Source organism: Elgaria multicarinata, chromosome 5 (genome assembly GCF_023053635.1).
Source record: "Elgaria multicarinata webbii isolate HBS135686 ecotype San Diego chromosome 5, rElgMul1.1.pri, whole genome shotgun sequence".
Lineage (NCBI taxonomy): Eukaryota > Metazoa > Chordata > Lepidosauria > Squamata > Anguidae > Elgaria > Elgaria multicarinata.
Genome location: NC_086175.1, coordinates 123,616,492 through 123,640,437, shown reverse-complemented (window position 1 = coordinate 123,640,437; position 23,946 = coordinate 123,616,492).

Here is a 23,946-nt window from a genome sequence, read left to right as displayed (position 1 = left end):
CAGGGTGTCCTGTCTTCTCATTATGTGGCCAAAGTACTTCAGTTTTGCCTTTACTACCATTCCCTCAAGTGAGCAGTCTGGCTTTATTTCCTGGAGTATGGACTGGTTTGATCTTCTTGCAGTCCAAGGCACTCTCAGAATTTTCCTCCAACATCACAGTTCAAAAGCATCTATCTTCCTTCGCTCAGCCTTCCTTATGGTCCAGCTCTCGCAGCCATAGGTTACTACAGGGAATACCATTGCTCTAACTATGCGGACCTTTGTTGTCAGTGTGGTGTCTCTGCTCTTAACTATTATATCAAGATTTGTCATTGCTCTCCTCCCAAGAAGTAAACGTCTTCTGATTTCCTGGCTGCAGTCAGCGGCTGCAGTAATCTTTGCTCTCAGAAATACGAAGTCTGTCACTGCCTCCACGTTTTCTCCCTCTATTTGCCAGTTATCAATCAAGTAATGTATCACAACATAAATCACCAGTCTAGAAAATCTACCAAAGGGCAGAGCTGAATGTCTGCTTCTTAAAAAGATGCTGCAAAATAGGCCGAGCTAGTCTGGGGCCATAGCTAGACCTAAGGTTTATCCCTGGATCGTCCAGGGGTCAAATCTAGATGACACACAGGGGATCCAGTGCTCAGGCAGGGGTGAACCCTGGATGATCCCAGGATAAACCTTAGGTCTAGCTGTGGCCTGGGTGTGGTGGTGATGGTTACATTGGAGCTCTGCTCTGGAGGTAGAGGCATCTCACTCCAAACTTGAACTTGCTATCACAAAAACGCAAAAGAAATTTAAACAGAGCAGCACGGAAATGAATGGCCAAACCACACATTACTTTAAAGTTATAGCTAGCAGCTATGCCTTCCCCTTTTTTACTCTAGAGTAAATGTAAGGGTCCTAATGTGATTTAGGACCTTATTGTGGGGACTAGAGGGCTTTAATCCTTTCCCTTCTGCTGTGGCCCTAGGGTAAGATCCAGACTTAGTCATGCTTACTGGTAGAGCCATTGAAATCAATGGGGACTAGTTAGTTATAACTACCTCTAGTGCCATTGATTTCATTGGGATTTCTCTAAGCAAGTCTAAATGTGGTTCCAACCTTTGACCTGGATTTGGGGCCTCTCGACTGCTATGTATATTGATAAACAGTGGTTCATTTGTTTTAATGGATCATCATTTAGAATATAGATTGCAGGTGTGAGAAACAATCTGGACTTCATTCACAGCACAGAGTTCAAGTCCTCTCCCCCAACGCTACAATGCCAGTCTGAATCTGAACCCATTCATTTCTTCTAGAAATTTAAAAAAAAAAAACCTAGCTGCTATCTTTGGCTTTAAAATAATGTAAAGTTTTGGTCTAAAACTGGAATGGCTTTTTTTAAAAAATGCCCAATCATCTAAGGCACCAATGTAGCTACCTCAGTTCTGAACATTTATTAAATGCATTCTTATTCAAGCCTCCATGCAAAGAACTCAAGATCATGTTCATGATTTCATTCCTGTTGGGAATGTAGCTTCATCTTAGAATCATGATAGAACCATTTAAGCCATTGAGTCCAAGGGGGAGTCTACACCAGCCATTTATTGCAGGACTGTAGTGCAGTCATCACTAATGGGCCACACGACGTTCACCTGCGCCTGCGGTGATCTGGGCTGCACCTCTCGGTTTTCCCGGAATATCCCTGACTGCTTTAGTCACAGTTTTTCCAGCTCTCTTGTGCCCATACCAAAGAATGTTTGCGGTGTGCCCCCCTTTTGCATAGTCGTTGCTGTTTGCTGTGAGTTCTGGGCTCAGCGAACAGCCAATCAGCTGCATGGGTATCGGAGGTGTGTGGGAGTAGACCTGCCCGCCATTTCCACCACATGTTTTGGATAGGTATCGGCGTGTTTTACCACTGAGTGTGCTTTTTTAATACAAATACATCTCTGCGCAGGAGCGCATATTCAACAGAGTTCATATCCCTCATGAATTGCTGCACATCTGCGCTCATGTGCATCCCTCATGAGTAATTAAAAAAACACCTCTGCCTTGTACCCATCTCCTTAGCCCTGCCCACTTCTACTGATACACATGCGCAAGCACTGTAACAGGGCACGTATGCTCCCACAATGACACTCCTGTAATTGCGGTAAACATCAGTCATGTGTGGCCAATCGCAGAAGCAGGGAACATTCAGAAGTAAGAACATTCAGAGGTAAGCTTGCTTACCTCTGAGTAAGCAAGCTCTGCGTTGTGAATCGTACCCATCAGCCTGGTGTTCATTTTTTAAAACGTGAAAGGAAAAAAGGCACTGATTGTTAGTATGATCACGGTCTAGCTCCCGCCTATCTCTCCTCTCTCATCTCACACTATTGCCCCGCTCGTGCTCTCCGCTCCTCTGATGCCATGCTTCTCGCCTGCCCAAGGACCTCTACTTCCCTTACTCGGCTTCGTCCTTTTTCTTCTGCTGCCCCTTACGCCTGGAACGCTCTTCCAGAACACTTGAGAACTACAAACTTAATCACAGCTTTTAAAACTCAGCTAAAAACTTTTCTGTTCCCTATAGCTTTTAAATATTGAGTTTGTTCTGACTCTATACTGTTTAGCTTCACCCTACCCAGTGCCTGTTTACACTTCCCTGTGCCTGTTTGCATTCTCCTTCCCTCCTTATTGTTTACTACAACTTTATTAGATTGTAAGCCTATGCGGCAGGGTCTTGCTATTTACTGTGTAATCTGTACAGCACCATGTACATTGATGGTGCTATATAAATAAAGAAGAAGAAGAAGAAGAAGAAGAAGAAGAAGAAGAAGAAGAAGAAGAAGAAGAAGAAGAAGAAGAAGAAGAAGAAGAGGAAGAAGAAGCATCCCTCTTCCATTGCGAAAGGGCTGCAGGTGTAGATTAAACCCAACCCGCCTGCTATGTGGAAGAATCCGGCTTAAAGTATCCCTGACAGATGGCTGCCCAGTCTTTGCTTGAATACCTCCAGTGAGGTATTCAAAGCCCACCACCTCCCTAAGCAGTTGGTCCCATGGTCTGCCTGCTCTGATGGTTACAAGGCTTTTCAACCTAAATCTGCTTTTCTGTAACTTAATCCCATTAATTTGTGTCCTACAGCCTTGGATGATTAACAACAGGTTGTGGCCTTCTTCTGTGTGACATCGTTTTGCATACTTGAGATATGCTCTTCATATCCCCCATTCAGTCTTCTTCTGGCATTAAGTTCATTTTTTGAAATGGGGGTGTTTTTTAAATCAGAGCACTTTCTATATATAAAGCAATGCAGGATGCAACATGGCATGTGATGCAGTACCCGCATCTCCTGTTAAAATAATCAAATCGAAGGACTGTAGTTCTTGCCCAGAACTAACTCTCTCTCTCTCTCTCTCTCTCTCTCTCTCTCTCTCTCTCTGCAATATACAAGGCAGTGATCTGTATCGAGGGACTTGCAGACAACTTTCTCTAAAGGACTACACAGTCTGTACCCAATTAATCACAAGAAAAGAGGGGGGGGAATAGTAACCACTGCAAGATTTTAAAAAATGACTACTTCACCATTCAACTTAGCAGACCACCTCTGAAAAGCCTAGGCAGCCAGACCTGTCTCTCAAAGGGAGGGTAGAATTGAATGATGGTTGTGAAATTTCTGGTGCAGGAAAATGCCTGTTAATTCCTACTTAATTTTGACAGAGGGGAAACTGCTCATTTCTCAGACTTTGCTTCCAACGTTTGCCACTAGATGGGGAGCTCAAACATTTTTAAGGGATCAATTAAAACAAATTACAGCAGAGAACCATTGAAATGATACCTTTATTGGAGGAGTTCATGTGTGGCAAGAAGAGGGACTTGGTGGGGGGAATGTTGTAGACTTGGGGAGATGTGCACAAAAGGCATCATTTTTTTAAGTTCAATTAGTATCTTATTTTAGATTGTCTGGAAGTTTGGGGTAGGGAAGAACTAAGAATGAGCAACCAGCCAAAGGCTTCTCTTTGGTCGAACGTGATGGTTTAATGGGTGGAGTTCATGCTTTGCATGAAGGAAGTCTGAAATTCAGCCAGTTGAAGTTAAAAGGACAGAGCTCTCTATATATGAGTCTCTAGAGAGTTCTGCAAGTCAGAATAGGCAATACTAGTCTGGATGGACAAATACTCTGACAGCATCCTATGTTAAGCAACCCATGGTCTGTCAGGGACAAGTAGAAGAAAGCAGGTGAACTGCCCACAGTGCACCCGCCACTTCCGCTTTTATTCATTGACTCACGATCAGCTCCGTCATCCAAACCTGGACCACCCAGTTGTTTAGGGGCTAAGCAACCAAGTAGTTAACAACGGTTTGTTGTTGAGTTAACAACTCAGTGGTTGAGGTTCAGACATCACACTCAGCAATCTCCAAAGAAACTAAATAAAAACTGAACTGGTGGGCACATAGTTACCAGCTCTCTCCCACTCATCTCCAATAGTCCATGGGTTCTTTAACCCATGGGTTGTTGTGTCCTGTGAACTGGCCCATTGTCAAATATATCATTAGGTTCTTGGGCTCTTTTCCCCATTGATGCACATGGCCTGGGGTTTTGCATCCTGGAAGCTTGAAAGAGGTTGACAGAGACTGATCTCTTCCTAATGGTAGCTTGCACAGAGACCTCTAGCTTCTGAACTGAGACCAAGAGGAGAGGACAGAATCAATTTCTGAGACTTAATTCTTGTAAATATTGATGGATGGATGGATGGATTTGATTTGTACCCGGCCTTTCTATGAAGACAATGGCACTCAAAGCCTTCTACAACCATAGCTAAATAACTTGATTAGATAAATAACTTGATAAAAACAATAGTGATGCAAGTATATTAAAAGCACAATTGAAAGCTCAATAACAGACTCAAAACAGCACCCACTCAATAGTCCTGCTTACACATCAAAGGCTTTCTTGAGTAAAATAAACAGTTTTGCTTGTAAATATAGCTGGATCCTGTATTTGCTGCTTCTGAATGTTTGATGAAGACATTGTAAAAGCCAGTGAATGAATATAATTCAGGAATGGGGAATGTATCCCTCCAGATGTTGGTTGATTGCAATTCCCATTATCCCTGGCCAGCATAGCCAATGGCAAGGGGATGATCAGATTTGAAGTTCAACAACATCTAGAAGGCCACAGGTTCAGGGCCGGTGCCAGACTATTTTGCATCCTAGGCAAGGCGAGCTACTTGCACCACCACCCCAAAATTGCCAACTTCGATTCAGCTGTTCAAGAAGAGTTTCTGAACTATTATATTTTCCCTTTACCGTATTTCTTCGATTCTAAGATGCCATCGATTCTAAGACGCACCCCATTTTTAGAGATGTTTATTTGGGAAAAAAGGGCATCTTAGAATCAAAGAAATACTTCCCTCACCGCCCAGCCAACCTCCTCCCCCCCCCCCACAGTTTCTTCTAATGGTTGTGTCCTTTTCTTTTTTCCCTCTGTGAGAGAAGAAACCGCCATTTGCGCGGGAAGAAGGGGGGGCACTGAAACAAAGAGTAAACAATATTTTCGGGCGGGGAGAGAGAGGAGAAGACGCAATTAAGGAGCTAAAACGCTTAACTCTCCAGTCCCGCTCTTTACTTGTCTGTGCACCAGGGGACGACGACACGCGAGTAAGTCCCATGGAAATCGATGGGACTTTTGAATAAATTTGACTAACAAAAAACCAGGCGCTTACCCAACCAGCTCCTCCTCGCTCGCATGGCTCGAGGCTGCTGCAGGAGCTTCCTCTTTTCCTCTTACCGTATTGCTTCTATTCTAAGACGCCATCAATTCTAAGACGCACTCCATTTTTAGAGCGGTTTATTTAGGGCGAAAAGTGTGTCTTAGAATCGAAGAAATACGGTATTATGTTTTTTTCTTAAAACAGCTGATTTGTGTAAAATGGTGACCCTTAAAGGTCAGTCCTGCACCCCTCTGAGGTCTGCGCCCTAGGCGGCTGCCTAGTTGCCCTAATGGTAGCGCTGGCCCTGCACAGGTTATTGAAACTCCGTGGGCAACACACCTTGATCACGATCTTCTCTTAGATTCCCTCCATGACCTTGGACTCTGTGGCTCTGTCTATAACTGGTTCGCCTCCTATCTAGAGGGTCGCTCTTTCAGCGTGTCGGCTAACGGCACCTCGTCCTCCTCTTTTCCCCTTTCAGTAGGGGTTCCGCAAGGCTCGGTGCTTGGCCCGTTGTTGTTCTCTTTATACATGCTGCCCTTGGGTAAGCTTATTCAATCTCATGGCCTCCAATATCACCTGTATGCTGATGATACACAATTATATCTCTCATCTCCGGAACTTTCTCCTGATGTTCACGATTGTATCTCGGCATGTCTTTCAGATATCTCAGCCTGGCTGCTTCATCGTCGTTTGAAACTTAATATGGCAAAAACTGAACTGCTTGTTTTTCATCCTAAACCTTCTCCTCACCTCTCATTCTCTCTTACTGTCAACGATGTCACGCTTACTCCGGTCAAGGAAGCTCGTAGTCTTGGCTTTATATTTGATTCCTCCCTCTCCTTTATTCCTCATATCGAGGCAGTAGCTAAATCCTGTCGTTTCTTCCTGTATAATATTGCCAGGATTCGACCATTTTTGTCTGTCTCTTCTGCCAAGACTCTCGTTCACACACTGGTTATCTCTCGGTTGGACTACTGCAACCTTCTTCTCTCTGGCCTTCCCTCGTCTCACATCAGTCCTCTGGTCTCTGTCCACCACTCTGCCGCTAAGATCATCTTCTTGGCCCGCCGCTCTGACCATGTCACTCCACTTCTGAAATCTCTTCATTGGCTTCCAATTCACTCCAGAATCCAACATAAACTCCTCCTGTTGACCTTCAAAGCTTTTCACGGTCTAGCTCCTGCCTATCTCTCCTCTCTCATCTCACACTATTGCCCTGCTCGTGCTCTCCGCTCCTCTGATGCCATGCTTCTCGCCTGCCCAAGGACCTCTTCTTCCCTTACTCGGCTTCGTCCTTTTTCTTCTGCTGCCCCTTACGCCTGGAACGCTCTTCCAGAACACTTGAGAACTACAAACTCAATCACAGCTTTTAAAACTCAGCTAAAAACTTTTCTGTTCCCTATAGCTTTTAAATATTGAGTTTGTTCTGACTCTATACAGTTTAGCTTCACCCTACCCAGTGCCTGTTTACACTTCCCTGTGCCTGTTTGCATTCTCTTTCCCTCCTTATTGTTTACTACAACTTTATTAGATTGTAAGCCTATGCGGCAGGGTCTTGCTATTTACTGTGTAATCTGTACAGCACCATGTACATTGATGGTGCTATATAAATAAATAGTAATAATAATAATAACCTTCACTGGGCCTCCTCCATCAGTAAATCTACCTTCCCACCACCATTGCCACCAGCTGCTCCTACTCTTCATACTTTTTCTCATCACTTTGACCACTTGCTTACTTGCTTGACATGCAGGGAGGCAGCGAGCAAGTAGGTGGTGACATCTGCTGCTGCTCCTCCTCACCATCACCAGAGGCAGAGGCTGGAGAACAGGTGGGTTGCAGTGGCGAAGAGGAGAAATTCTCCAAGGGGCTTTTGTCAGTAAACCTCCTGCTGCGCTGCCCTTGGCAGATGTACAATCACACCCACCTTTGATGCTTGCCCTGCTTATATAAAACTGGATACAGATCAGTGTTGTGGCTTTTAAATGCCACTGAAAATGCTTTGTGATTGATCTTTAACTTTATCCTAGCAATGTCGAAAGAAAAAGACAGAAAAGATTACAGTAACACAAGCCACTGGCCTCTACAGCGATATAATTTCTCTGGGATGTGCTGTAAGTTCAAAACCTGGTCCATCTATGGTGTCTAACTGCAACAAAGTGGTGAAACCAGCATTATCGTGTTTGCAAGCAGTGGCTGTTTGGAATACCTTCCATGGGCTTCCTTTGAATATTTGGACTCATACCGTATATTGTGGGGAGTGACATCTGATTTCATTTAAATTTTGGTACTTTTAAGTCAGCCCCAGGAGAAAATAGCCCACGGTACTAATCAGCTTGGGAAACTGGCCATTGAGGAAGACCAAGGGTCGAAACGCATCTGGCCAATTGGATCAAGTTTACTGAGCATTTTCTGTCTAGCATTCTGATTGCCTTGTTGTATTATTGTACTTGTGAAATGCTCTGCGTAATGTCATTTTTAACATTATATTTTAGCATATAAAATTGCATTTTTTTACCTCTTTCCTTAATTTCCTTGTTTTCATTCATATTTACCATCTATGGTGTCTGACATTATTACAGATGCTGGTGAACTCCTTCTGAGCCAGACTTGACAACAAAGCATGGGGACTCATAAATATCTGTGTCTGAATCCCTGTGTGTTAAGCCATGTTGGTGCTTAATTACATTTACCATCTCTCTCTCTCTCTCTCTCCCCCCCCCCCCGGGTCAGGCCTCTCATCTTTAGCTTCTACATGGCAATCAGATCTTCTCCATGTCAAGTATAGTTGTATCTATTCAACTTGGCCAGTGCAGATGGGTAAGGACTTCATTCAGTTCCTTAATTGATCAGAACTTACCACATTCACAAATGTTGTCATAAATAAGATGGATATATATATATATATATATATATATATATATATATATATATATAAATGTACTGCAGAAGGAAGTGAAACTTGTTACGTGATGTGCTCTCATTAGACCTGTGTACAAACTTGCAGACGTTCTAATGAGACTTACACCCGCTTATAAGGAATCTTTTGACCTTGGCAATAGAGCGTCTGTGGCTAAGTAAGGCGATTCTTACTCAAGAAACGTATAGTACTGAAGGGGATAATGCCACAATGGCACATTTATAGAGGTTGAAACAAATACAAAGGCACAAGCTAGTTTTGGGGAAATTAGCTGAGCAAGTGGAGGCTTAGAAGCAGTTTCAAGACTGAAAAATAGACTTTTTGAGACTTGAGCATACACACAGAGAGACGGCAAGGGAAAGAGTAGAGAGAATCTTTAAAGGCAGTATACCTTTCCTTGGGCTGCAGCCCTTTCCTGTAGACCAGAACTGGGGAGCGTTGCAACTCTTGGTCTTAGGTGAAGAGGAAAAGAATACAGCCAGGCAAAGCACTCACTCATGGCAGCTTGCTCTCGAAAGCTGGAATATGTAGTATGCCCTGTGTTTTCTCCAGTTTAGAGAGAGAGAGAGCTTTTTTCTTCCCCCTCACCTGAGGGGTTTTTGTGTGTGTCATCTTATCTAAAGATCTACTTGCTATGGGAACAAAAGAGGGTGATTTGGGATGATGGCTGTACTTGATGCAGCCTGGAGTTCAGCAACAGGGCTGCATTAGCACGTGTATGACCAGGTAGGACTCTTGCACTCCAGCATTCATATTCTGCTTAGTTTTACCCCTACCTTTGTCTCTGGGGAATGCATTTGAAGAAGTCTATCAGGAAATGGTTACTTGACCCAGGCTTTTTGTGAATGCTCTCAGTCTGTAGGTGGGGTTTGAGTTGTTAAAAAATGGAGTCAGTACTGCTCACAGAAGCTACCTTGTAACAAACTTATGGATTCACCCATCTCTGAGATGATAGATAGATAGAGTTGATAGATAGATGATAGAGATAGATAGATAGATAGATAGATAGATAGATAGATGATAGAGATAGATAGATAGATAGATAGATAGATAGATAGATAGATAGATAGATAGATGATAGATAGATAGATAGATAGTTGAGAGAAAGAGAGGGCCTTTCTAGACCTACCAGTTAATGCGGAGAGAAGGAGCGAGGCCGTGCTGCAGCTAGCGCGGGCCATCGCCCTTTTCTACACGTAAGAAGCGACGGGGAAAGGAAAGCCCCGTCGCGTCATGCATTTTAAAAAAAAACTTAAAGGGCCATGTGCGCAGCAGCGCACCAATGAAAAGGTAAGTCTTTGTTTTTTAAAAAAAGGGTTCCCAGCTCCCCCCTGCTCCCAATTCCCCCCCACAATGTATGATGCCCCCCGCTCACCCCCCTCGATTGCCCATCTGTCCGCTCACCCCCCCCTCACCCCCCTCGCTTGCCCCCTCGCTCGCTTGCCTGCTCGCTCGCCCGTCCACCCCGACTCGCCATGTCCACCCCCCCGCTTGCCATGTCCACCCCCTGCTCACCTGTCCACCCCCGCTAGCTCGCCCACTCGCCATGTCCGATGCCCCTTCCACCACCCCCGTCCATGATCTCCCCCCTCCCAGCCCGATGCGCCCAGTGCGTGGCTTCTCCTGGCTACTCACGAGTAAGCGAGCAGCCAGGAAAAGCCACAGAACTAACTAGACCTTCTGCAGCCCCGGGCTCAGCCCGGAGCTGTGGAAAAACCGGGCCATAAGTGGATCCGGTTATCCCGGTTTAAGGGAGGGTTTAGCCCAGCCTGACCCCGGGATCCCCTGTGCGTTGTCGTCTGCACGCACAGCAGGAAGCCCGGGCCTTCCACCGGGCTAAACCCTCATCTAGCAACGGCCAGAGAGAGATATCTTGTCGTTCCATTTATTTCATACTTGGTGCATTAGCAATTGAGGATTATTTCTTAAAAGAAACATATAAAAGAGGAGGGCTTGCCCTCTTTCAATAACACAGAGAGCATGGCAGTGAACTGGAAGACCAACACCTGCATTGTGTCAGTGGCAAGCTGCTAAGGCTGTGCTCTGGGAGCATACAGAGTGGAGAAGAGGTGACGGGTCACAGCTGACAGTGTGCTGCATGCCACTCACTTTGCCAACATACAGGTCACCCGAGCTGAATCCTTCACAGTTATCTTTCACTCCCCGGCCCATCAGGGCTAGCAAATATGGTGCTGCATTGCAAGAAGGGAGCACAGCGGAGAGGTTTTGGCTTGCACGTACAACCCATGACCCACTAAGCTGTGTACTGCAGTCTGCAAGGGACACATAGTGCAAAGGACCCACAGTTAATGACTTTATGCTGGAAGTCATTGACAACTGCTGACAGTGGGAAATAAATTTGGACATTTGTGGCTAGAGATGTACAGGTTCCTGGACAAAATACCCCACTCCGCATATAGCAGTATCATGTGCAGATCATAACTTGGTCATCCAAGGGATTTTGGACTTGTTTGAGTTTTACAACACACTTCTCAGTGGTTTAAATATATATATATATATATATATATATATATATTTAAAAAAACGTAACTTGAAAGGGGGAAATTCAATTTAATATGTATTTTGAGAAAGAATACGCATTTCTATATTTTGATAGAAAATACTATTTAAATATACATTAAAGAAGTGCATTTAAATATGTATTTTGATTGCAAATTAATGCAGACATAGAGCTATGGGTAAAACCATGTGACAGTGGCATAGATCAGAAATAGACAGATTTATCCATCCCTCTATGTGTCATTGAACGACAGCCAGCAGGCAGGTGGGTGGTTAAGCATCTTCAAGAAGAAGCTGTCCACCTGCATATTTTTTACCATATCTTCATTGATAGATTCAGATATAGATATAGATATATAGTACCAGAATTTCATTCCATTAGCACAGCTATGCATTAATGCTAATGTGCATTAGTAGAAGTGCATATTAGTACAAATCGCCCCCCATGGTAAAAAATAAATAAATAATTGAGTCTGCAAGTCTGCAGAATCTGCAAGTTGGATTCATAGATAAATGAATTTATTTATTTATTTATTTACAATATTTATATACTGCTCAATATCTAAAATAGATTTCGGAATGATGCACATACGGATCAACAATAAAAAGAAAGAAGATTTTAAAAGCATATTAAAATTGTTCAATTTAAAGCAAAGGACCAGCAGAAACAGTGGCTGGTTAGTTGAGAAAGGCTTCTCGAAATAGAGTTGTTTTCAGGAGGTGCCAGAAGCAGCCTAATGTTGGTGCCTGCCTGACCTCCAGGGGCAGGGAGTCCCAAAGAGAAGGGGCCACCACACTAAAGGCTCTTCTCCTAGTGGATTCCAATTGGGCGAAAGGTCCTTGTGGCACCACCAGGAGCATGCCCTCCAATGACCTCAGCGACAGGGAAGGTTGGTAAGAGAGAAGGCGCTTTCTCAGGTATTTGAATCCATTGCAGATTTCTCAAACATCCCTAGCTGGTGGAGAGATGCAATCAAGCAATTATGTAATCCAGCAAACTGCTCTAGGTTTTGGGCTAGGGATATGTGAATCAGCAAACCCCAAGTTCTCTGAATACTATATTGAAGCTCGTTCTGACTCAAGCCTGTATCAGATTGAGAGCTTTACCTTTTTTTTCTTTCCACAGGAAAATGCATGCATGTTTCATGTGTATTCATCAGTTGTGCACACCTTTGAAATGTATGCATCCTTCTCCCGTAGATTAAACATATTTGTGCCCATTTTTCAAAAGTACTTTTTTTTCTCCATTTGCATATACACATGACAGGGGCGGAGGTTGTCTGCATATCACATTGCAAGGTTGGAAATGTACAGACTTTGACTGCAGATTGCATCTGAGTCCGTGTTTGGTCTGAAAGGTGCAAACTTGGTAACTCCTAATAAAAAGATGAACGGAAATTAATTTCTTCTACATGCGTTCTTTTGGCTCTTGTTCTGCCCACCTCTGTTGACTTTCCCTACCAGTCAGTTGCCTTTTGTAGGGAAAGTGTTCCCATATTTGATCATAGAATCATAGAACAGTAGAGTTGGAAGGGGCTTATAAGGCCATCGAGTCCAACCCCCTGCTCAGTGCAGGAATCAATGCAGGAGTCCATGCACGTACATTTGTATGTGGCTAAAGGTTCTTGCCTGCTTCTGGGAACTGGGCTATTTTATTGTTCCAAATCATGGGGGAAGGGGCTGTCAGATGAACCCTCTCTTGAATGGAAAATGTGTGTGGGGATTGCAGAGTCCCACAGGCTAGATCTTCTGTTGCCTCACCCAATGGCCACATACTCAATGCCCATATGAAGGGACAATACATTTATACTGGTAGACCTATGAAAGGCTCCTCCACACAAGGGTAAATCTTGAGGTACATACGTAAGGTCCCTTCACATGGATGCTCAATATGCAGCCAGTGGCATGGCATGTTGGAAGTGCTGGAAGGTCGAGCTACACTCTGCAAACCTTTCCCTCACATGTGGTTTCAACCAATTCTTCCTGAACTTCCTTGTGGAGAGAGCCCTACACACCTAAAGCCTCCACATGGACTACCATTATCCTGCTTCATTCCATAGATGCACTGGCTCATCCTGATGTTGGCTGGCTATAGAGATGTTGGATTGACTGGACTGGCTATAAAGATGTTGGATTGACTCTTTATTCAGACTGAGTACCCTAAATCTGATTAATAAAATCACCTCAACCAACATATTTGTTGCATCTGAAAGTGACAATATTTTAAACTGATATGCTTATCATTTGGTTTCTTCCATAGGGTTTGGCTGGCAGTGTCGGGCTAATGGGGGCAAGAATAAACAAACAACTTGGGACCAGGATACCTGAGAGAGCGCCTTCTCCCTTACCAACCTGCCCAGTCACTGAGGTCATCCGAGGGCCTGCTCCTGGTGGTTCCACCTAGATCCATCCTCCGATTGGAATCCACCAGGGGAAGAGCCTTCAGCGTGGTGGCGCCCCTCCTGTGGAACTCCCTGCCTCTGGAGGTCAGACAGGCGCCAACCTTGTACTCCTTTCGGTGCCTCCTGAAAACATCTTTATTCCAAGAAGCCTTTCTTTAACATGCAGCCTTGGATTTCTGTGTTGTTGTTGTTTTGCTTCTTTTTAAATTTTGTTTTAACTGTTTTATTCTGTTTTTATTTTCATTTTACCTTGTACACCGCTCCGAAATTTTTGCAATGAGGAGCGGTATATAAATATTCTAAATAAATAAATAAATAAATAAGAATGGAATTTACAAACCGATTGAGTTGTCCAGACCATTTGGACATCCATTCAGAGATTTCTCCCTCTCTCCACCAAGGAAATAAACGTACAGCTGAGCAATTTTTGCTGGCTTCCAGGTTCCTTTTGCTGCCTAAAATTAAGCTACGGACAGATTGTTCAGAGAATTTAAATGGGGGAGAAAGTCCCATATGCTGTGGGGAAAATTGGATCCAAGCCAAAAAGTTAATAGAAACAGTTTAGATGCTGCCTTGTTTCCATCTCTAATTAATATTTATATGCCAGTTCCAAGGAGAAGCTTGTTTATTTAACAGCATTTCTGCAGTTCTTAATACAGCTGTGTTCTGGTGAGGGTTCACTTAGCATAGCGGTTTGTTGTTTTTTTAAACAACGTAACTGTTCAGTCTGTTTATGCTGCTGAATTGATTTAAATGAAGTTTTAAAGCAAAGTGTTGTGCTAGCTTGGTACACATCTTTAAAATGCCAGGGCCACTGCACTTTTTTTTTTCCATCCAGCATGGTGCTCCCACTCTGGAAAGGTTGCACAAGTGAATCTGTTGTCACATATTGCCATAGTAATATCATAGAATCATAGACTCATAGAATAGCAGAGTTGGAAGGGGCCTACAAGGCCATCGAGTCCATCCCCCTGCTCAATGCAGGAATCCACCCTAAAGCATCCCTGACAGATGGTTGTCCAGCTGCCTCTTGAAGGCTTCTAGTGTGGGAGAGCCCACAACCTCCCTAGGTAACTGATTCCATTATCGCACTGCTCTAACAGTTTGGAAGTTTTTCCTGATGTCCAGCTGGAATCTGGCTTCCTGCAGTGCACCAGTGGCTATATGAAGCCATGCTTAGTAGCTACTTTGATCCCACAGATCATATGCATTGAGAGATGTCATGCTATACAATCCTTCGTAGTTTGTTGCAACATCACCGGCCTTTACACTAGGCCCGTCACATAAACCATACTAGGCCCAGCATTGGGCAAAAGGTAGGATACAAATAATAATAATAATAATAATAATAATAATAATAATAATAATAATAATAATGATGATGACACCTTCTCAAGCCAAGCACAACCACCTGAAAACCTAAGGCAGAGTTAAATAAAACCTTTCCCCTAGCTATGAGGGAAATAGGTTTAATATTGGATCTCTCTGAATATACTGTGGGAATACTCTGATGTGTGTGTTTAATAACTGCAAGGCGGGTAAATAATGCCAAGCTGACATGTGGTATTTGGTAGCTAACAAAATAAAAATAAGTTTATTATTGTTTAAAAGCTTTAAATCAAAACTTAATACTTTCAATCCTGCCTGATCTAAACTCTCCACACACCAACCACCTCACTCTCTTCACACCAATTCTAAGTCCCTAGAGTCCAAACTCTTCTTACACTACAACTAAGCAACTCTCCTCACACGCACTCAGGGCCTTCCTAGATGAGGCCTTAGCGCGCCTTCTGTCCCGGCTTCCCTGCTGTGCATCCAGATGACGCACAGGGGAATCCGGAGGCAGGCCGCGCTGAGGCCTGGTCTTACGCGCCATAAGCCAATGCGCTTATGGCGCGCTTTGTGCAAAGCCGCGGAAGTGTGGAGACTTCCGCAGCTTTTCGCGGCTCCTCGCGAGTAAGCGAGGAGCCGCGAAAAGCTGCGGACCTGGCACAGCGCTCATAGGAGCGCTGTGCCCATCGGCGGGGGGGGGGCGAAGGATGACAGGGTGGGTGGCAGGGTGGGTGGCACGGGGGGAGGGCGGGTGCGATCGCGCTGCGCGCCGCCCGGGCAATGCCGCCCCATGCCAGGCATTGCCCGGGCTCAGGCGGCGTGCGGCACGATTGCACCTGCCCTCCCCCCGTGCCACCCACCCTGCCACCCACCCTGTCATCCTTCGCCCCCCCCCTAAAAAAAAAACCTTACCTTGTCCGCCGTCTTCGGGCCGCACCCAGCCCCTTTAAAATAAAAAAAAATGGCGGACGCCGCAGGGACACGACGTCCCTATGCGTCCGCCGTGTGGTAGCCTGGGGGAGGCGCGCTAACGTTAGCACGCCTCGGCCCCGCCTCCCTGCCGGCGTAAGCCGGCAGGTCTAGCAAGGCCCTCAAACTCACACACCTCACAAACTCCCAACACTCTCTTTATATACTCTTCTCCCCCACTTATTACATCACAAACCACACCCACTCAGTACTAACATTCCATACTTACCAGACATACTAATCTAGACATATACAAGACACTCAATTACGGAGTAACAGCACAATTGTACCACTTCCCTGCTGGTGAATTCACTTCAAGACTGGCAGTGGAAAACTAGCAGATCAACCAGAGGCATTCTAGCCTTCTTCCTACATGCAGTTTTTGATGTGTGGGGTCAATCAAACAGCTGTGTTGTAGAGATGTCAGGGAAAACTCGGAGGATGGCAACAAGGGAGAGGGCCTTTTCAGTGGTGGCCCCCCAATTGTGGAATGATCTCCCCGACAAGGATCGCCTTGCACCAACATTGTTATCTTTTTGGTGCCAGGTTAAGACTTTTCCTTCTCCCAGGCATTTAACAGCATTTAACTACATATGCTGAGTTTGTTTGTTTTTAATGGACAGCAGAACGGTTGTTTTTAAATGGATATTGTTGTTTTTATGCTTTTGATGGTTTTAAATTTTGTTTAGTTTTTTTTTAAAAAAAATTATTAGACTACTAAATACAACAAACAAATATAACAATTTAACATACCATACATAGAAAAGGGGGGAATCAAATATATAACAAATTTGAGTATATAGATGTTTACATATAATACTTTATCCATAACATAATCCAAATTAATCCAACATAATCCAACAAGTGCTCCCCCTTCCATTCGGGATCATTCCTGTTTCCAAAATCTTAACGCCTCTTCCGATGGTGGTTTCCCACTTCCCTTAGAGAACACAAATATTAGGAACTGTTTCCAAATTCCATCAAATTCATTCGTTTTTGCTATACCTCTTCTTACTTTAATGTTACATGTCAATTTATCATTAATAGCAATATCCCATACTTCTTTATACCATTCTTCAATACTATAATCACCTTGAATCTTCCAGGTCCTTGCTACAATTAACCTTGCTGCAGTCAGCAAATTTATTATCAATTCCTTAATTTCTTTTTCACACTTAAAATCTTCCAATAGTGAGAGTAATGCTACTCTTGGTGTCTCTTCTATCTTCTTTCAAACAATTTCTTCAATCTCAGAGAACACCATCTTCCACAATTTTTGCACAAATTTGCATTCCCACCACATATGTACGTTCCTTTTTCCCCACAACCTCTCCAACAATTTGCTGAGTGCTGCTTGTTTATCTTGTTTAATCTAACCGGGGTTAGGTACCACCTCCATATAATTTTATAATAATTCTCCTTTATTCTCACTGACATATTTTTAACACTCTTTGTCTCCATAATCCTTCCCAACTCTGCTTTCCTATTTGTACCTTCAAATCTGTCTCCCACACTAATTTTCCTGAGTTGTCCGTCCACCCTTTCTCGAGCAATATTCTATATATCTCACTCATTAAACCTTTTATTGCTTTACCTTCTCCCTTATCAATTTCTTTTTTAACAATTAGTTCCTCAAACTTCGACAACTCTCTACAATCTCCATTTTCTCTTATCCAATTTTTGGTCCATTGTTCCAATTGCCAATAGTTTAACCAGGTTATTTTTTTATCTTTTAATGTTCACTCTTTTTTACTTTTGTAAACTGCCCAGAGAGCTTCAGCTATGGGGTGGTATATAAATGTAAATAATAATAATAATAATAATAATAATAATAATAATAATAATAATAATAATCCATTTTAGGGGTGGAATTCAATGAGTTTTCTTAGGCTCAGCCTTCCTGGACTTTATTTTGATTCTGACTGTGGTGTCAGACTCAATCTGCTGCAAGTCAGGCTAGTTCATGGGTATTTATTTATTTATTACATTTTTATACTTCCCAATAGCTGAAGCTCTATAAGGTTCTACAATTTGCACAAATTCTGGAGCAATTTGTGCAAATTATGACCTAATTTGCACAAATTTGGTCATAATTTGCACAAGTTTAGCCATAATTTGCACACATTGCTCAGGAATTCACACAAATTGCAGAAGCTTCCAAAAATGTCCAAAAAAGGTTCTTGACTTTCAAGCTCTCAGATGAGCCCAAAAAAAGAACTGGACTTCCCAACAATGGACATCCTTACTGCATTGTATCCAATTGTATCCTTCCAACACTAATACCAATACTGCTAATAATAGCAGCAGCAGCAACAACAACATGCATCAATCTATTTGACCAGGCTCTTAAGTCCTTAAGAACATAACAAGTGCCATGTACAATCAGACTGAGGGTTGATTTAGTCCAGCGCTCTGTTCACACACTGACCAACCAGCCATCGGCAAGGGATGAACAAGCAGGTCGTTGTGCAACAGCACCCTCCCGCCCATGTTCCCCAGCAACTGGTGCACACAGGCTTACTACCTCAGATGCTGGAGGTAGCACATAACCATCAGGGCTAGTAGCAATTGATGGCCTTCTGCTCCAGGAATTAATCCTTGGCAGACATGACTTTTCACCAGCCACTTCTGTGGCTACTGAACACAGTGGTAAGTGCCATCCATCTTCAGATCAACGCATTTAATTGGCTTAGAAGGTGGCAGAGTGGCTAAAAGTCAGTTGAGTGGAGAAGAAAAACTAAACATGACTCCCATGAGGGTCATGTGGACAAGCTGAGTCTAAACATTTTGGGAACAAAGGATCAGAAAATTTAAGCAGTTCCTGTGTTCATTGCATTACAAACAATCAGGCTTCACTCAGAATCACACAACCCACCAAAGACAAAGCAGTGAAAATAATTGAAGAAGAAAGCAACTAGTAGTAACTAGACCAGACTTCCCCAAACAGGTGCTTTACAGTTCATTTGTATTACACTTCTCAGCACTCTTGACCATTGCCCATGCTGGCTGGGGCTGATGGGAGTTAAAGTCCAAATGGACATGCTGGCTGAAACTCATGAGAGTTGAAGCCCACCAGGTTGATGAAGGCTGAACTAATCCATACTGCATTTTCCATATCTGCACAGCAGTACAGGGAAGATTTGCAGCTCGGTGATAGAGCAGTTCTTTTTCATATACAAAATCCTAGGTTAGGTCCCCCTGGTCTCCAGCTAGGGCATGGAGAACTCCTGCCAGTCATTGGAGACAATGGAACAATGAGCTAGGTGGACCAATGATCATCTAACTTAATATAAGGCAGAATTCTATATTCCTATTTGGGCCTCCCTGGTAAAATACATTAAAATATCCCAGTTTTCATCTACATCAGGGGTGGGTAACTGGTGACAATCCATATATTTTCACCTACAACACCCATGATCCATCACAATTGGTTATTCTCACTAGGACTGATGGGAGTTATAGTACATTATGAGTGCTAGATATTTTTTTTAAAAAAAAAATCAAAACGCTTATATGTTCTGTACATAATTCTGCTGGGCTGTAAATTTTAATCTATGTTTTCACAGGAAGGTTGGTCCCCCACGAAACAACAAGGGTTTAGACAGTATTGAGAAATGTGCCCCTATTGATCTGAAGAGAACTTAAACATGGCTAACTTTTTTTCTGGATTGGGGCCCATAAACTTTTTAAAATCAGATTTTTCTACCCTTTCCCTAAGTTGGCCCTCATTTGTCTACGTCTTTGGGAAGGCACAATGCTCATAATAAAACATAGTATTTCAATTATTGCCTCAGCAGTGCTTTGGAGAGCAAAATAATTAACTTGCTTGGTTTATATGCACCATACCCATCTTCTTCATCTTTCTTGTCACTGACCTAGAATACAGTATCTAAAATCCATGTAACATTTGTTCCAGTTCACATTAAGGCATAATTACTTTCTGAATCAATTGCGACCTATTATTTATTAAAACTCTGAACTTACTTATACTGCAGCTTTTTCTGCTGTTCAATGTCCTACAACAGTAGGGTGACCATATGAAAAGGAGGAGAGGGCTCCTGTATCTTTAACAGTTGCATAGAAAAGGGAATTTCAGCAGGTGTCATTTGTATATATGGAGAACCTGGTGAAATTCCCTCTTCATCACAACAGTTAAAGCTGCAAGTGCCTTGCTCTCTTTTAAATCTGGTCGCTCTAGTATAGCTCCTGCACTTTAACTGTAGTGATGAAGAGGGAATTTCACCAGGTTCTCCATATATACAAATGACACCTGCTGAGATTCCCTTTTCTATGCAACTGTTAAAGACACAGGAGCCCTGTCCTCCTTTTCATATGGTCATCCGATACTACAGGCCTCAAAATGATAAAGCCTCACCTTCCTTTGGCCATGGGAAGGGGATCATTCAACCTAGGAATGGAAAAAGTGCCATAAAATACATAAAACTGATACAGTATTTAAATAACAGTCAAATATCTTAAAATTCGACTGAGTAGGCCTGCTGGAAGAGATCAGTCTTTATAGCCTTCTTGAATTAGAAAAGGCTATTAAGTTGACGAATCTCTCCTAGCAGGCCATTCCACAGTGTGAGAGTGGCAGAAGAGAAGGTCCTCTGGGTAACAGTTGTCAGCCTAGTTTTGGCTGACTGTAGTAAATTCCTCTCAGAGGACCTAAGAGCGCAGGGCGGATTGTACGGGAGAAGGCAATCCCACAGGTAACTTACATCCAAACCATGTAGGGCTTTAAAGGTAATAACCAACACTTTATACTTCGCCTGGAAATGAATTGGCAGCCTGTGAAGTGATTTTAGAGTTGGGGCCTTGCTAGACTAGCCGGATAAGCCGGCAGGGAGGCGAGGCGACAGCGCACTAACTTTAGCGCGTGCCGCCCTGCCTCCTAGACGCACGACGCGCAGGGACTCTGGAAGCCCTGCAGCATCGGTCATATTTTGTGTGTGTGTGCTAAAGGGGCCACGTGCGCCCTTAAGACTCCGGACAAGGTAAGTAGTTTTTTTTAATTAAGCCCCCCACCCGCTCCTGATCCCCCATACCCCCTGCCCACTCTTTCCCCGCCCTCTCTCCCCGACCCCAATGTTTGCGCCGCCCTCCGCCATCCCCCCGTCCCCGATGTCTGCGCCGCCCTCCGCCATCCCCCTGTGCCCGATGTCTGTGCCACCCTCCGCCATCCCCCTCTCCTGCCGGTCCGACCTTCCCCCCCTATCTCCCCCCAGATCCCCCCCCGGCCCAATGGGCACAGCGCTCGTATGAGCACTGTGCCCAGTCCGTGGCTTTTCCTGGCTACTCGTGAGTAAGTGAGTAGCCACAAAAAGCCACGGACCCTGCTAGTCCTTCCGCAGTCCCAGCCTCAGGCTGGGACTGCAGAAAAACCATCCTATAAGTGATTTCGCTTATGGCGGTTCAAATTAGGTCTCAGCACGGCCTGACCCCAGATTCCCCTGTGCGTCATCTGGACGCACAGCAGGGAAACCAGGCCTCACAGTGCGCTAAGACCTTGTCTAGCAAGGCCCTTGGCTTAATATGGTCACCCCTAGATGTACCAGTGACCAACCTGGCTGCTGTATTTTGAACTAGCTAAAGTGTCCGGACTAGGCACAAAGATAGCCCTATGTTCAACGCATTACAGAAGTTGAGCCTCGAAGTTACCAGTGCGTGCACTACCATCTTTAGGTCTTCCAACTCTAGGAAGGGGTGCAGCTACTAAGGAGTTGTGACAAGGGTGGCTTTGGGGAAATATTTGAAAAAAGCAAGAAAAAGACATCACGACATAGATGTTCCTGGAAGCAGTTCCAGGCATAAGGGGCAGGAAGAGAGGGAGCACATTGGTTTAAGAGAGCAGGAGAAAATAAACAAATATACAAAATGAGGTTAAGTGATTCATGCTGCCAAGAAAACACAGCATTCCTCTGTGTCTAGTGCATTAGTACTGTAAATGGATGGTGGTTGTTCTTTGAAACCCTTTATACTATTTAGCAAGTTCTCCATCGATTTCTATCAGGAAAGAAGTGCTCCTCTTATCACATCACTCTATGTGACACTCTGCGAAAGCTAACCAGTGGATCCCCTAATCGATGCTTCCATAACCTGCCAAGCAATACCTGCTTGCAATATATGAAAGTCCACCGACTGCTCCATAAAACTGTTGGGCACTGTAAAACCAGGGTGATTATAAAGCATTCTGCACTTCACATTTCATGGCTGGTGGGATGTGTCCAGTTTGCTGAATCCCATGTGGAGCAACTCTGCACATCTAATCAGCAGCAGTTCTGCTCAATGCCCCCTAGTAAGCTTCTATATCAGACGTTGACTATAAATGACATAAGAACATAAGAAGAACTGTGCTGGCTCAGACCTCAGATCTAGTCCAGCATTCTATTCACACAATGGCCAACTTATTATTATTATTATTATTATTATTATTATTATTATTATTATTATTCCGCTTTTTGCCCAATACTGGACCTCAAGATGGGAAACCCACAAGCAGATCATGAATGCCACAGAACCCTCCTGCCCATGTTCCCTAGCAACTGGGGTACATAGGCACTCTGGTGAACATAGCATATAGTCATCAGGACTAACAGCCATTGTTAGTCTCATTCTCAGTCTTTGTAAACTGGCCAGAGAGATTGCCTATGTATTGGTACAAATACGATATGAAATGAATTAAATAAGTAAATAAATAAATCATCCTCATAATCCATGATTCTGTCCAATCCCCTTTTAAAGGCATGCAAATTGGTGGTTGTGGCGTTACACCCCACAAGTCAGTTCCCAAATGTATGTCTGCAGTTTGTAAGTCTGTGGTTTTTAGAATGTTGGCCTGAGTGGGCAGAGTTAGAATGTCTTGGGAGGGGGGAGGAGTGATATATAAGGGAATGACTGAGGGGATTGTTAGAGACTTTTTAGGTACTCTATGGCCACAGCTAGACCTAAGGTTTATCCTGGGATCATCCAGGGTTCGCCCCTGCCTGAGCACTGGATCCCCTGTGTGTCACCCAGATGAACAGATTTGACCCCTGGATGATCCAGGGATAAACCTTAGGTCTAGTTATGGCCTTAGAGTCTTTAGCGCTCTCTGTGCATTAGCTCTTGGTGTTTAGAGTACTTGGGTCTGGAGAATTTGAGGTTCGGAGTAGAGAGTGGTGTCTTTGGAGTGTAGTGTGCAGATAGTTGATGATGTATATTAAACAATACTGACAATAAAGAAAGCTCAAGAGTGATTGTGTGAGAGAAAAGAAAGCGTGTATGTGAATGGGTGGAAGGATTGGATGAAAGGTTTCAAAAAGGTTTTTAAAAGTTTTATTTTGAAACAAAGCTTGTGAACTTTTAAAATAAATTTAAATCACTTTGTTTAACTACCACAAAAATCCCACATGTCTTTTTGGCATTTATCATCTGAAGTTTACACATTTAGCACCCACTCTGACAAAAATTCACCTCAGCACATATAACTCACAGTGTATTATTTTATTATTGAAATCCTTCTCCATTTAACCCCTTTCTCCACATAGTTTGGAGGAAGGTGATGTTTGTCCCTCACCTCAGGCAGATCAAGCGGTGGTGCTTGGCTTGAGCAGAGAGTAGCTGCAGCCGGGTCTGTTGTTTAGAGCCTGTGTCGTGGCAGTGGTCATAGCTGAACTATGTTCTGTGTGAAGAGGTCCTTCCTTTTATTTATTTTTCCTGAATCTCCCCTCATTCATCTTCATAGGATGACCCCACTGGATTCTAGTATTTTTGAGAGGGGGAGAAAAATATCTCCCTCTTCACATTCTACATACTATGCATAATTTTGAACACCTCTGTCATGTCTCCCCATATTCAGCTCTTTTCTAAGCTAAACAATCTCAAACGTAGTATTTCCTCATAGGGGAATTGTTCCGCTCCTTGGTCATTTTAGTTGCCCCTTTCTGCACTTTTTCCAACTCCACAAAATCTTTTTTAAGGGGTGGTGACCAGAACTCCACACAGTATTCTAACTGAGGTTGCACCATAGATTGGTATAGGAGACGGAGTGATCTTGGCAGTTTTATTTTTCAATTACTTTCCTAATTATCCCTAATATGAAATTAATGCCTAGCATGGAATTATTTTAGGGGTGGGTTGAAAATCTGCTGGGGCCTGTGAGCTT